The following is a 12,077-nucleotide window of genomic DNA, read 5'->3' on the forward strand; positions in this document are numbered from 1 at the left end:
ACATTATTAATTCCCTTCTTTGCAAGTGTTACTCAACCTAAAAAGGGCGGCCCCACACAGAAACCTCTGCCTATTTACCCCTACAAACACTGCCCTTTCCCAGGGTTTTTAGGTGGAAATAGAGTTTCCTGTGTGGGGCCACCCTTTTTAGGGCAAGTAACACTTGCCAAGAAGGGAATTAATAATGAGAGAGTAGGGCCTTACAGGGGAAGTTTTTACCCCCATCAGGTATAATGGAGCATACGTTGTTCCCTTCCACCTTTTTAGAGGTCTTTGCATCACATCAATACTTGGTGGTGTAGGTGGCACATGGGGTTTTTTGCTCACCTTTCCTTTGGTTTGATAAAAAAAAATTGGGGGGCCATATATTTTATCCTAAACATTATTAAAGGTTAAGTTTTACGTAATGCAAATACTTATTTGTGCACACGAACACTTTTACAAAAGAGACCGTTTTCTTCTGCCTACCTACCTCAGCTACTATTCGGATCCTACCACCCACCTGATGCCACACCTCTGATGCCAAGTTCTCGTTTTTTCACCCACCTTCGTCACCAGGTGCTGGTATGGCCACCCACCGCACCACCTCTATCACCGGGTCACTTTCAGGACTCCTGATGATGCTGCCACCTCCAGACTGTCTCATTCTGCCACCATATGTTCTCCTCATGCTGCTGCCACCTCCAGGCTGTGTCCTTCAGCCACTATATGTTCTCTTCATGCAGCCGTTACCTCCACGCTGTGTAATTCAGCCACTATATGGTCTCCTCATACTGATGCCACCTCCAGGCTCTGACATTGTCCCGCCATGTGACATGTGACTCCTTGTTAGATTTGATCTTTTGTAACCACACTATTTATTCAAAGTAAACGCCAGGGCCTGGGACATTAAACTGGGGAGTGTAATATTAAATTAAAATTTCAAGATTTTACATTTAAAAAAATCAATGTAATCTTTTCAATATGGAGGCCCTATGATCATCGACATATGTCAGCTGTGGAATTACCACAAGAATCCAAGGAAACAGGTTGGAGCGATAACAATGAACCATAACTGATAAAATGAAACATTTGCAGTTCCACAAAGTGTAAGACAGTGGGATGGGATGTGGGGGCGCTCAGAGGCATGGGCTGGAAAACTGGTTGTAGCTTGTCTCGCGGCGGATATGCTCTATGCTCACCAGAATGGGTACTCAAAAATGTAAAGAAATTCAAATAAAATTTAAATTAAAATTACATTAAAAAATCTATTTATTCTCTTCAATTTTGACGCCATATGGTATCCTTGCTGCCAAATCCAGATGCTCTGCACCAGTGATTCTAATAGTGATGCCTGTAATCTGCATGTCATACTGAATAACAGTATTTCACTAATATATAGCAACTACCTATGCGTGTTAGGACAAGGCAAAGTGTTCTACACCCCTATTGAGGCTCTCTGTAGGCCAGAAATAGACGTTTTTAGTAGCGATTCGCTGCAAATAAATTCGGAACGAAACACATTTTTTGGGAAAATTTGGCAAATCGTCCGAATTGAATTTTTCTAAAGTTCTATCATCTCTTATTACAGGCATGCAGTGGTTTACTAGTTTTTATAGACCTACAACTCCTGGTGTGTCTTACTAGATGACAGCAAAAATGTTAACCCTCTCCTTACTATAATGTCATGTAGCTAAGAAATATTCACTGGCCACTTTATTAGGTACACCTTGCTACTCCCTTTTGCCTACATTATTGGTGGCATACTTTCTACAAAGTGCAGGAAGCTTTGCTCAGTAATTTTGCTCCATATTAACGTGATGACATCACGCAGTCCTTCCATATGGACATGATGACATCACACAGTTCCTCCATATGGACATGATGACATCACACAGTTCCTCCACATGGACATGATGACATCACGGAGTTGCTGTCTATTTGTTGGTGGCATGCCCATGATGAGAATCTCTGGTTCCACCATATCCCAGCGGTGATCTATTGGATGAGATCTGGTGACTGTAGAGGCCATTGGAATCCAGTGACCTCATTGTCCTGTATGAGATGTCATGTGACATGGGGTATTATCTTACTGGAACTATCATCAGAAGATGGGTCCACATAAATTATCTATTGGTACTAAGGGGCCCAAAGTGTGCCCAGAAAAGTCCCCCCACACCATTACACCACCACCAGCCTGATCCACTGATACAAGGCAGGAGGGATCCATAGGTTCATGTTGTTTATGCCAAATTCTGACCCTGACATCTGAATGTCACAGCTGGAATGGAGACTTATCAGACCAGACAACATTCTTCTATTGTCCAGACTTGGTGCCTATGTCAATTGTAGCCTCAGTTTTCTGTTCTTAGCTGACAGCAGTTGCCCCCGTGTGATCTTCTGCTACTATAGCCCATCTGCTGGATGTGTTGTGCATTCAGAGATCGTATTCTGCATACCTTGGTTATTTGAGTTACTGTTACCTTTCTATCATCTCAAACCAGTGTGTCCATTCTCCTCTGACATCAACAGGGCATTTCCAGACAACTGCTGCCCCCTAAATCTCTCTTTTTTTTTTTGGACAATTCTCTGTAAATGTTTTCATTTCTCTAACCTTTTCAACATTAAACTGTAGTTCCATTTGGGCTAGTGAGCGATCTGGAAACACCAGAGGGTAATATAGACTTTATTTATCTAGGCAGAGTTCATACACATGTTTTATATGGGGCCAGTAGGGTTCCAAATCATAAAGTCAGTGTTATCAATTTTATATTCCTGAATTATTGCAGGTATGGACCCGGTCCAGCAAACATATTCTGGTTTTAACTGGGTAATAATGTGTGAAGAAGAAAATATTTTTGAACATGTCATACCTGCAGGTAAAAACCCAATATAGGACTAACTAGTTTAAAGGGGAACTCCGGTGAATAATTTTTTTTTTTTTTAAATCAACTGGCGCCAGAACGTTAAACAGATTTGTGAATTATTTTTATTTAATCATTTTAATCCTTCCAGTATTTATCAGCTGCTGTATGCTCCACACGAAGTTCTTTTCTTTTTAAATCTATTTCCTGTCCGACCACAGTGCTCTCTGCTGACACCTCTGTCCATGTCAGGAACTGTCCGGAGCAGGAGAGGTACCAATAAAAACTAAAGATCACTGTGCAAACAATAATCCCCCAAATCCCCAAAAAATAACTGTTAGGTTAGAAATGAACAATTTTAAGCATACTCATTTTCTTGGGTAATTTAAAACAAAACCAATATAAATTGGGTTGTTGTAATCATATGGACCTACAAAAAAAAGGTAGTGTCAGTTTATCTAAGTGCACTGCATAGAAAGTAGGAAATAATTTTTTTTTCTTACCCCACAAATGTATTTTATTTTATTACATTTTTTTATTAATTTTTTTGGCTTAACCATAATGTTTTTTGATAAAATGAGTAATGTCATTACAAAATACACCTTGTTCCGCAAAAACAAGCCCCCTTATAGCCCTGTAGATGGGAAAATAAGAGTTTTGGCTATTAATAGATAAGGAGGACTCTTTAAAGACTAGAAACCAGTCCAGACTCTTTGTTGTAATTTACATAATTTAGTTGGACGAGGTTCGGCTGAGTCGGGAAATTGCTTCTCTGGATGGATTACACAATGCTAATATGCTATAGAAAAAGTAAGCAAAAGCTATGGAAATTTTGACAGATGGCTTAAAAGGCCAGAAAAGTTAAACAGAAAGTTACAGATTTGTAAATTATTTCTATTTAAAAATCTTAATCCTTTCAGCACTTTTCAGCTGATGTATGCTCCAAATGAAGTTGTGTAGTTCTTTCCAGTCTGACCACAGTGCTCTCTGCTTGTGTTGAGCACGAATATTCGTAATGCAAATTTTGATCGCGAATATCAGCATTTCACGAATATTTCGAATATAGTGATATATATTTGTAATGACAAATATTTATTTATTTTTTACATGCAAAATTTTATGAAAATGTTAATGCAAATTTTCCATGCAAATTTTCACATGGGAAAAAAATAGTGAATGAACAAAGCAAATATGCGAATTTCACGAACCTAAGACTAATAATCGTCAATATTAGTTCCCTTTACCATTAAAGAAGGGAGGGCTCAATATTCACGAATATGCGCATATGCGAAGAGCAGAGAGGGATGATCACTGATCACTGTGATGTGTACTGTGAAAAAACTAAGCGAATATTCGTAATTGCGAATATATAGTGCTATATTCACAATATTCGAGATTTCGCAAATATGCTATATTCACGATTTAAAATTCGAATTTCGAATATTCGCGAGCAACACTAGTCCACAGTGCTCTCTGCTGACACCTGATGCCTGCATCATGAACTGTCCAGAGCAGCATAGGTTTGCTATGGGGATTTCCTCCTACTTTGGACAGTTCCTGATATGGGCATCAGGTGTCAGCAGAGAGCACTGTGGACTAGTGTTGCTAGTGAATATTAAAAATTCAAATTTTAATTGCGAATATCGCATATCGAATATTGTGAATTTACAAATCTTTAAGTAATTTACAAATCTGTTTAACTTTCTGTCACCGGTTGGAGTACCCCTTTTAAGGACCAGGGGCGTACATGCGTACATGTAAGCCCTGGTCCCGTTACCAGACTTTGAAGTGCACTCAAGAGCTGAGAACGCTTAAAACCCTGTGGGTCCTGACTGCTATCAGCAGCCAGGATCCAGGGTTGATGCCAGGCAATGCCAATCGGGCCTATGCCGGCATTAAACCTTTACGCCACAATCGAAGTAAAAGTGTCCCGGCAGCTCAGCAGAGCTGATCGGGACCATTGCGGGGAAACCGCAATGTCTCGATTAGCTGTGAGGATGAATGGAGGGTGCTCATCTGCCTTCTCTCCATCCGATCGGTGATCATCTGCTCCAAGCCAAGTCGTCTGGAGCAGCAGAGCACCGATAACACTGATCAATGCTATGCTATGGCATAGCATTGATCAGTGTTTGCAATCAAAATCCTATGGGGGCTTAAAAAAAAAAATTTAACTCTTGGCTTGGCAACCACATAAAAAAAATAAAAAATAAAATAAAATAGTTCAAACACAAAATGAACACGAAAACATTTCTGAACATTGTGTTCCCTATCCCTCACAGAAAAGCGTCAATGGCCCATGGAAGAAAATAAATTCATAGTAAACTGTTTATTTTGTTTACATGTAATTAAGTTCTACCTCTTGACCTGGTTTAAGGGACAGTCCTGCAAAAACATCTGGAACATATATTTTTTCCATGCACCTCTTTTCTGATCTGGTTTGTGCCTTATTTAGGCACCAAGCTCAAAACCTTTTTAGGAAATGTTGCTTCTTTCGTTTTTGAGGGGCCCTTTTAAAAATGAAAGACGTGATTAGATTGATTGCTATGGGCAACTGATCAACTTTTCCTCTGAATAAATGTTGATAAATCTTCCCCATTGTATCTAAATTGTCGGTGTGGTTGAACATTTTGACCCTTTTGCCTTGCCTAGATTTTTAGTTTTTCTCAATGTTTAGAGGATTACTGTATATTCATATAATTTCTATTAATTAGTATTTTTTTGAACCTGATAACTTGGCCATGAAGTATGGTCTTATCATTGGGTATAGATGTGCCTAGAATGAGTACAAACAAGTGAGAGTTGAGAAGGAGGCAGCATGGGAAAATTCTTGTGTACGGGTAAAGTACAAGTTATCCAAACTGAGATGAGGACTGGGTTAGTCCGAAGGCAGATCCCAACCTAAGCAATATTAAAGCCTATCCTCTGACCATGATGAATGAAGACAGAGACTTCATGGCTTCTGATTCACAATCCAGTTGGCATAGTATTATTTTAGTTCATTGTTGCTCTGTATTAAATACCGTATTTATCGGGGTATACCACGCACCGGCCTATAACACGCACCCTCATTTTACCAAGGATATTTGGGTAAAAAAAGTTTTTTACCCAAATATCCATGATAAAATGAGGGTGCGTGTGTGCGCGTGTATACCCCGATATACCCCCAGGAAAGGCAGGGGGAGAGAGGCCGTCGCTGCTCGCTTCTCTCCCCCTGCCTTTCCTGGGGTCTAGAGCACTGCTGCCGGCCCTTTTCACCCCCTGGTTATCGGCGCCGACAGCCAGGGGGAGAGAAGGGGCAGCGGCACCCATTGCCGGTGCCGCTGCCCCGTTGCCTCCCCCCATCCCCGGTGGCATAATTACCTGAGTCCGGTCCGCGCTGCTCCAGGCCTCCGTCGTGCGTCCCCAGCGTCGTTGCTATGCACGGCGCGGCGCTCTGACGTCATGCGCCGCACCGTTCAGCGCATAGCAACCAGGGGGTGAAAAGGGGGTGCCGATAACCAGGGGGTGAAAAGGGCCGGCAGCAGCGCTCTAGACCCCAGGGAAGGCAGGGGGAGAGAAGCGGGCAGCGACGGCCTCTCTCCCCCTGCCTTTCCTGGGGGTGTATCGGCGTATAACACGCACACAGACTTTAGGCAAAAAATTTTTGCCTAAAAAGTGCGTGTTATACGCCAATAAATACGGTATTTATGAAGGGTCCTCTAAACCAGTGGTCCCCAACCCAGTACTCAAGGCCCAACAACAGTCCAGGATTTTAATGATTTCCTGTTCTATGCCTACGGAATAGGCAACCAGTCAAATTCTGGACTGTTGGTGGAGCCCTGAGGACTGGGTTGGGGACCACTATTGTATTCCTATGAAATAGAACAGGGAACCATTCAACATATCCTGGACTATTGGTGGATCATTTATTTATTTATTTTTTAAGTATTTAAGATTTTGCTATTTTAAAGAACATACATCACCAACAAGGTGAAACAGAGAAACAGTCTCCACAGGTCCCAGAGACCAGCACCATAATAAACACAGGAATTCAAGGTAAGATTAAGCACATGCTATCAGCATAAAAGGGCTATATCTGAGACCGTACTGGAGAAAGGCCCAACACAGACAAAACAGACACTCACACACACTCACATCCCAGCAATCCAAATCCATAGGAACCTCGGGTGAAAGCGCCATTAGGGAGGTCTTAGCCCAGGTGACCCGCAAGCCTGAAATCGAACCAAACCAGTCAAGTAGGTCAATTAAAGACAGGAGAGAGCCCTCTGCATACACCAAGTACACTAATGTATCATCTGCATATAGGGATACCTTTTCAACAATAGAATCCCTGGGTATACCACAAATAGGGGGATCCTTACAGATGGCCGCCGCTAGAGGCTTTACCGCAAGCCCAAATAGGAAAGGGGACAGCAGACAACCCTGCCTCATCCAGCGACCTAAGGGAAAGAGTGCAGAGACATCCAAATTAGTCCAAATGCGGGTATAGGGTTATCATATAAAAGGCGGACCCAAGCACAGAAACGGGGACCAAACCAGAACCTCCCAGAGATAGGGCCATACTACAAAACCAAAGGCCTTGTAGACATCTAAACTATATCACTCCAGAAGGAAATCCTGCCCCCACCACCATAATATTAAGTTGTGGGCGCTTAACATTAACATCAGTAGCTCTACCCGGCATAAACCCAGTTTGGTCAGGATGACTGACAGAGGCAATGACACTATGAAGGCGAGTAGCCAGAACTCTAGCTAAAATTTTTATATCAACATTGAGCAGAGAGATAGGTCTGTAAGAACCAGGTAGCAACAGATCCTTACCAGGCTTGGGGAGTACAACAATCAAAGCATCCCTCGTAGAGTCTGGAAGAGAGTCTGCGACAGCCACCAAGTGAAACAATCTAAGCAGTATAGGGGCCAGCCTCTCCTCATTCATCCCGTACCAGTCACCAATCATCCTGACTCACCTCTTCAACTGTAAAAGGAGCATCGAACACCTTCACCTGCACCCGATTAAGCATGGGAAGGGATAGGTGTTGTAGAAAAAAATAGGATTTCCCGCTGACAGGGCTGAATAGGAGCAGAAAATTAAGAGGCATAAAAGTCTCTCTTATAGAAGACGGAATTAATCATCTGGGGGTCAGACACCACAGCACCATCACCACCCCGATACACGGAATAGAGGCGGCTGGCCAACTAGCTCTCGCCAAATGAGCCAGAAACTTCCCATTCTTGTTCCCAAACTCAAAAAGGGCCGCCTCACTGTCTGCCAACTGCAACTGGAGCCTATCCCTCTGAACCACCAAAAGAGACCGCTGTGTAGGTACTGGAGTCCTCTGTGTAGGTACAGGAGACCACAGGGGCACTCAAGGAGGTAGATCACCATCCAACCTCCTCGAGTGCCTCTGTGGTCTCCAGTACGTCGGACGTACCATTCAACCACTGAATCAGCGCATTAACAAGCACAGATCTAATGTCACCAAGGGGTACCAACTCCATAGTGTCTCCAGGCATGCAGCGGAAAAGCACAACAGCGACTTCAGGTGTCACACAATCACACCCATTGAACACATCTCCGCCGACACGGCCCACCGCTTCGCAGTACTGAGGAAATGTGAAAACTTCTGGATCTTCACCCTCAAAACTTTGACCTCCTCGGGTCTGAATGAATACATCGAAAATGTTACGTAATCCATACCCCCAGTCCACCCACTGATGCCAGCCAAAGACAGCACAAGGTCCCGATGACATCATGACAGCCGCACAAGATGCCTCCTCACTGCGGGACAAGCTGACAGCAAGCCACCGCCGAAACCACCTGTCTCTCCACTCCCCTTCTACCTCTTTTCTTCCTTACAAGTTTACAGCTCCTCCATGACAAGTTCCGAGTGTGTTCCAGACTTCAATGACCTCCAGATTAGATGACAGCCCGCCCGGACGATGATAAAGTCTGACACCAGCATCCTGACAACACTACAACACATCTGTCATGACGAGCGCTCCGGTCTCTGCCTCTAGATTGGAGCGCTCGCCTCCTGCTGCAGCCATGCGCGCCCCAGTTCTTCACCCTGACCGAGAGCGCAGTGTTCCTGTGGTCTCCTGCGTGGATACGGGTCACGTCGCGGCTCGTCCTCGCACGCGATCCGCATCCCAGTCTCATTTACCTCTCCCCGCTCCTGTGTACACCGGCCACGTGTCCCGGCGCGCGCATCCCTGCACAGCGATGACAGCCTCCTCCTACTGCCTCCTAATTGGTCCCACGGACGCCGGCAGCTTCCTTATTGGTCGCCACCATGGACATTTCTCGCGGTTCAGTTTGAACATCCAAATACTCCTGTAAAAGACTATACCTATGCTTTTTTACATGCTTTTTGTGGTTTTCATGCCCCTTCTTTGAATATGTCTTAATATATAGATCTTTAATGCCCGGCCCTTACCTGGCCCCAGCACATGACGTCACCAGCTCACCTGGTTTTGGCGCCATTTTTTCATTTATTTAAACACGTATACCTGTCACCTTGCCATACAGCAACCACCTGCAATTGAAAAAGGGAGCTGTGACTCCCGAAACGCATCTTGCTTTATATTTATTATTTTCTTTGATTTCTTATGCTGTAAGAATAAATTATTTATTTTTCACCAATACCAGCGACTTCGGGTTATTTCCTTGAGAGCGCCATCACAGCTTTTTTCTCCTATACCCCATGCGTTCCGTCGCAAAGCGACTTCCTCAGGGGTGGTTTAATGACCCCGTCCTCTGCTTTAACATCTGTGTCGTTGGCCTGTGTGGAGTGCCTCCCACGTGTGGTATTGTATATGGGCTATAGGACAGCATTTTAGACGCTAATATTACTGCATTATTGTCTTCTATCTAGGACTATTTATTATGTCATTCCATTGTGGTACCATTTGTGCCTTTATATTGTGTTATCCTGAGTAGCCACATTGAGCCGACCACATTTATTGATATCAGAACTTCAGTAGGACGGGGTCATTTATTGGGGGCAGGGGGTCATGGCCCTGCTCTGAAGTTGTGGCTTTTTGATAGTAAGATGTATTGCACTGAGTTGCACCCACTTTCATATATGATATTATGGTGAGCCACCCCCCCCCCCCCCCCAAACACACACTGTTTTTTTGTGTGGCAAATTAGGCTAAAGTAGTGGGAGCCCTCACATTATGTGGCCGCTCACTCTGGCATCCAGACCACGCCTCTCCTGTTGGCGGAGCCTTAAACGGGTACTCCAGTGGAGCCAGTTGATATGAAAAAAATTGTTTTCCACCGGAGTACCGCTTTAAGGACTGGGTTGGTGATCTGTGCTCTATAATATGGTAGTTGTCTTCAGATTTATTTTGAGGAGCAGAGTTCCTAATGTCTAGGATAATTGAAACTAGCTCTTACCCAAGAGTTGGATATTGGATTTTAGAGGGTATGAAGTTTTTCTGTTCTTCCAATTCAAAGCAACTTGGCTTATGCCCCTTCCACACTGTCATTTCTCCCCTACGAGAACAACCGTCAAAGTTAGTGATGAGCGGCAGGGGCCATATTCGAATTTGCAATATTTATCGCAAATGGACGAATATTCATCCTATGTTCGCGAAATTCACATATTGGCTATGTTCGTTCCCTTTTCTTCCATGCAAAATTTTGTAATGGAATTTGTATAGTGCGCATATAGTGCGATTATCTTTCACCTGAAAGAAGGGAGGGATCAGTGTCCTCTGGAAGTGCCAATATTAGCGAATATATTTGCATATACGAAATATTCGCGCTCAACACCGACTCACACAGTAAATAATACTGGAGCCTTCTTTGGACCACAAGCTGGAAGCAGGGAGGGATGATCACTTTTGTTTTTTACACAGTACATATTGTTGTGATGTCTATTGTGAAAAAAAAAAACTAATATTGTAAATATTTACGAAATCGCAAAGTGGCGATTATTCGTGGTAAAATTTAGCATTTTGAATATTCATGCTCAATATTAGTCAAAGTCTATCTTTTTTTTTTTTTCTGACTTTAACGGCTGTTCTCGTGACTCAGTCGCCGGGACCTATTATGAATGGCGGGACAGTAATTTTTCTCCCGCTATTCGGCCCGACTCTCCAGATGGCCGTCACACTGCTGTGTACTAATGGCAGTGTGAAAGATGCCTTAGCTGGCATAGAAGGAAAAGCTTTCTGCTTTTCTCTGCCTCTATGTAAAAATGTGTGGCCAACATAAAGGGATGGCAAGGCTGTTGAACGCCTATTGGTGGCATCCCTCGGCTCAAGCTCTAGGATTAGGAAAGGTAAGTTAACAGACCCAAGTGCTAAATGGATCACTAGCAAATTAAAGGGGTTATCCAGGAAAAAAAAATGCATGTATCAACTGGCTCCAGAAAGTTAAACGTAATTTACAAATCTTTCTATTAAAAAAAAATCTTAATCCTTTCAGTACTTATGAGCTGCTGAAGTTGAGTTGTTCTTTTCTGTCTAAGTGCTCTCTGATGACAAGTGTCTCAGGAACTGCCCAGTTTAGAAGCAAATTCCCATAGCAAACCTCTTCTACTCTGTGCAGTTCCCGAGACAAGCATAGATGTCAGCAGAGAGTACTGTTGCCAGACAGAAAAGAACAACTCAACTTCAGCAGCTGATAATTATTGGAAGGATTAAGATTTTTTAATAGTAGTAATTTACAAATCTGTTTAACTTTCTGGAGCCAGTTAAAAAATAAATATAAATATATAATACAACAAAACCCAAGAGAGCAGCACTCCTATACAGCCGTGAGTAGATGATGGGGTGCAGACAGTGCATAAAATCTTGGTAGCAGATCCTTTTCAATAGTACACGAATAGGCAACAGCACTACCGTATGGTGCAAATAAAATGGTCCTTTCTTCACAGCAACATCGTGGCAACATTTCGGCTAGCTCACCTAGCCATTGTCAAGCAACAAAATGTGCATATATGTGAGAATATATGGCCACACAGGGCCCATCAATTAGTGACATCACAGAGCATATTTAAAATAAACATATAGCTCAATATAGAAACAGACATTCATATGGCATCCCACTATAGGAATGCAGAGTGCGATTGTATGTACATACAGTAAAGTGCATATTACACTTATAATTCGTTAATTGGTGTCCATGTGTGAATGGCGTTTACTAATTCCCTGGGCGGAGACACGGGTGCTCTACAGGTTGGTATGGGAGACAGCAAGGTAAACAAAGTCCACATGTATTCA

At 43.1% G+C, this 12,077-nt stretch overlaps 1 protein-coding gene and 1 long non-coding RNA gene across 2 annotated transcripts in view; one reads left to right on the plus strand and one right to left on the minus strand.

Annotated features, from left to right (window-relative positions):
- Positions 1-12,077, minus strand: part of LOC130282027 (uncharacterized) — a 168,691-nt gene that overhangs the window by 86,860 nt on the left and 69,754 nt on the right. The gene's annotated exons all lie outside the window — the stretch shown is intronic.
- The window catches only part of LOC130282026 (transient receptor potential cation channel subfamily V member 6-like), a 61,640-nt gene that overhangs the window by 20,437 nt on the left and 29,126 nt on the right, over positions 1-12,077 (plus strand). The gene's annotated exons all lie outside the window — the stretch shown is intronic.

This window comes from Hyla sarda, chromosome 7 (genome assembly GCF_029499605.1).
Source record: "Hyla sarda isolate aHylSar1 chromosome 7, aHylSar1.hap1, whole genome shotgun sequence".
NCBI lineage: Eukaryota > Metazoa > Chordata > Amphibia > Anura > Hylidae > Hyla > Hyla sarda.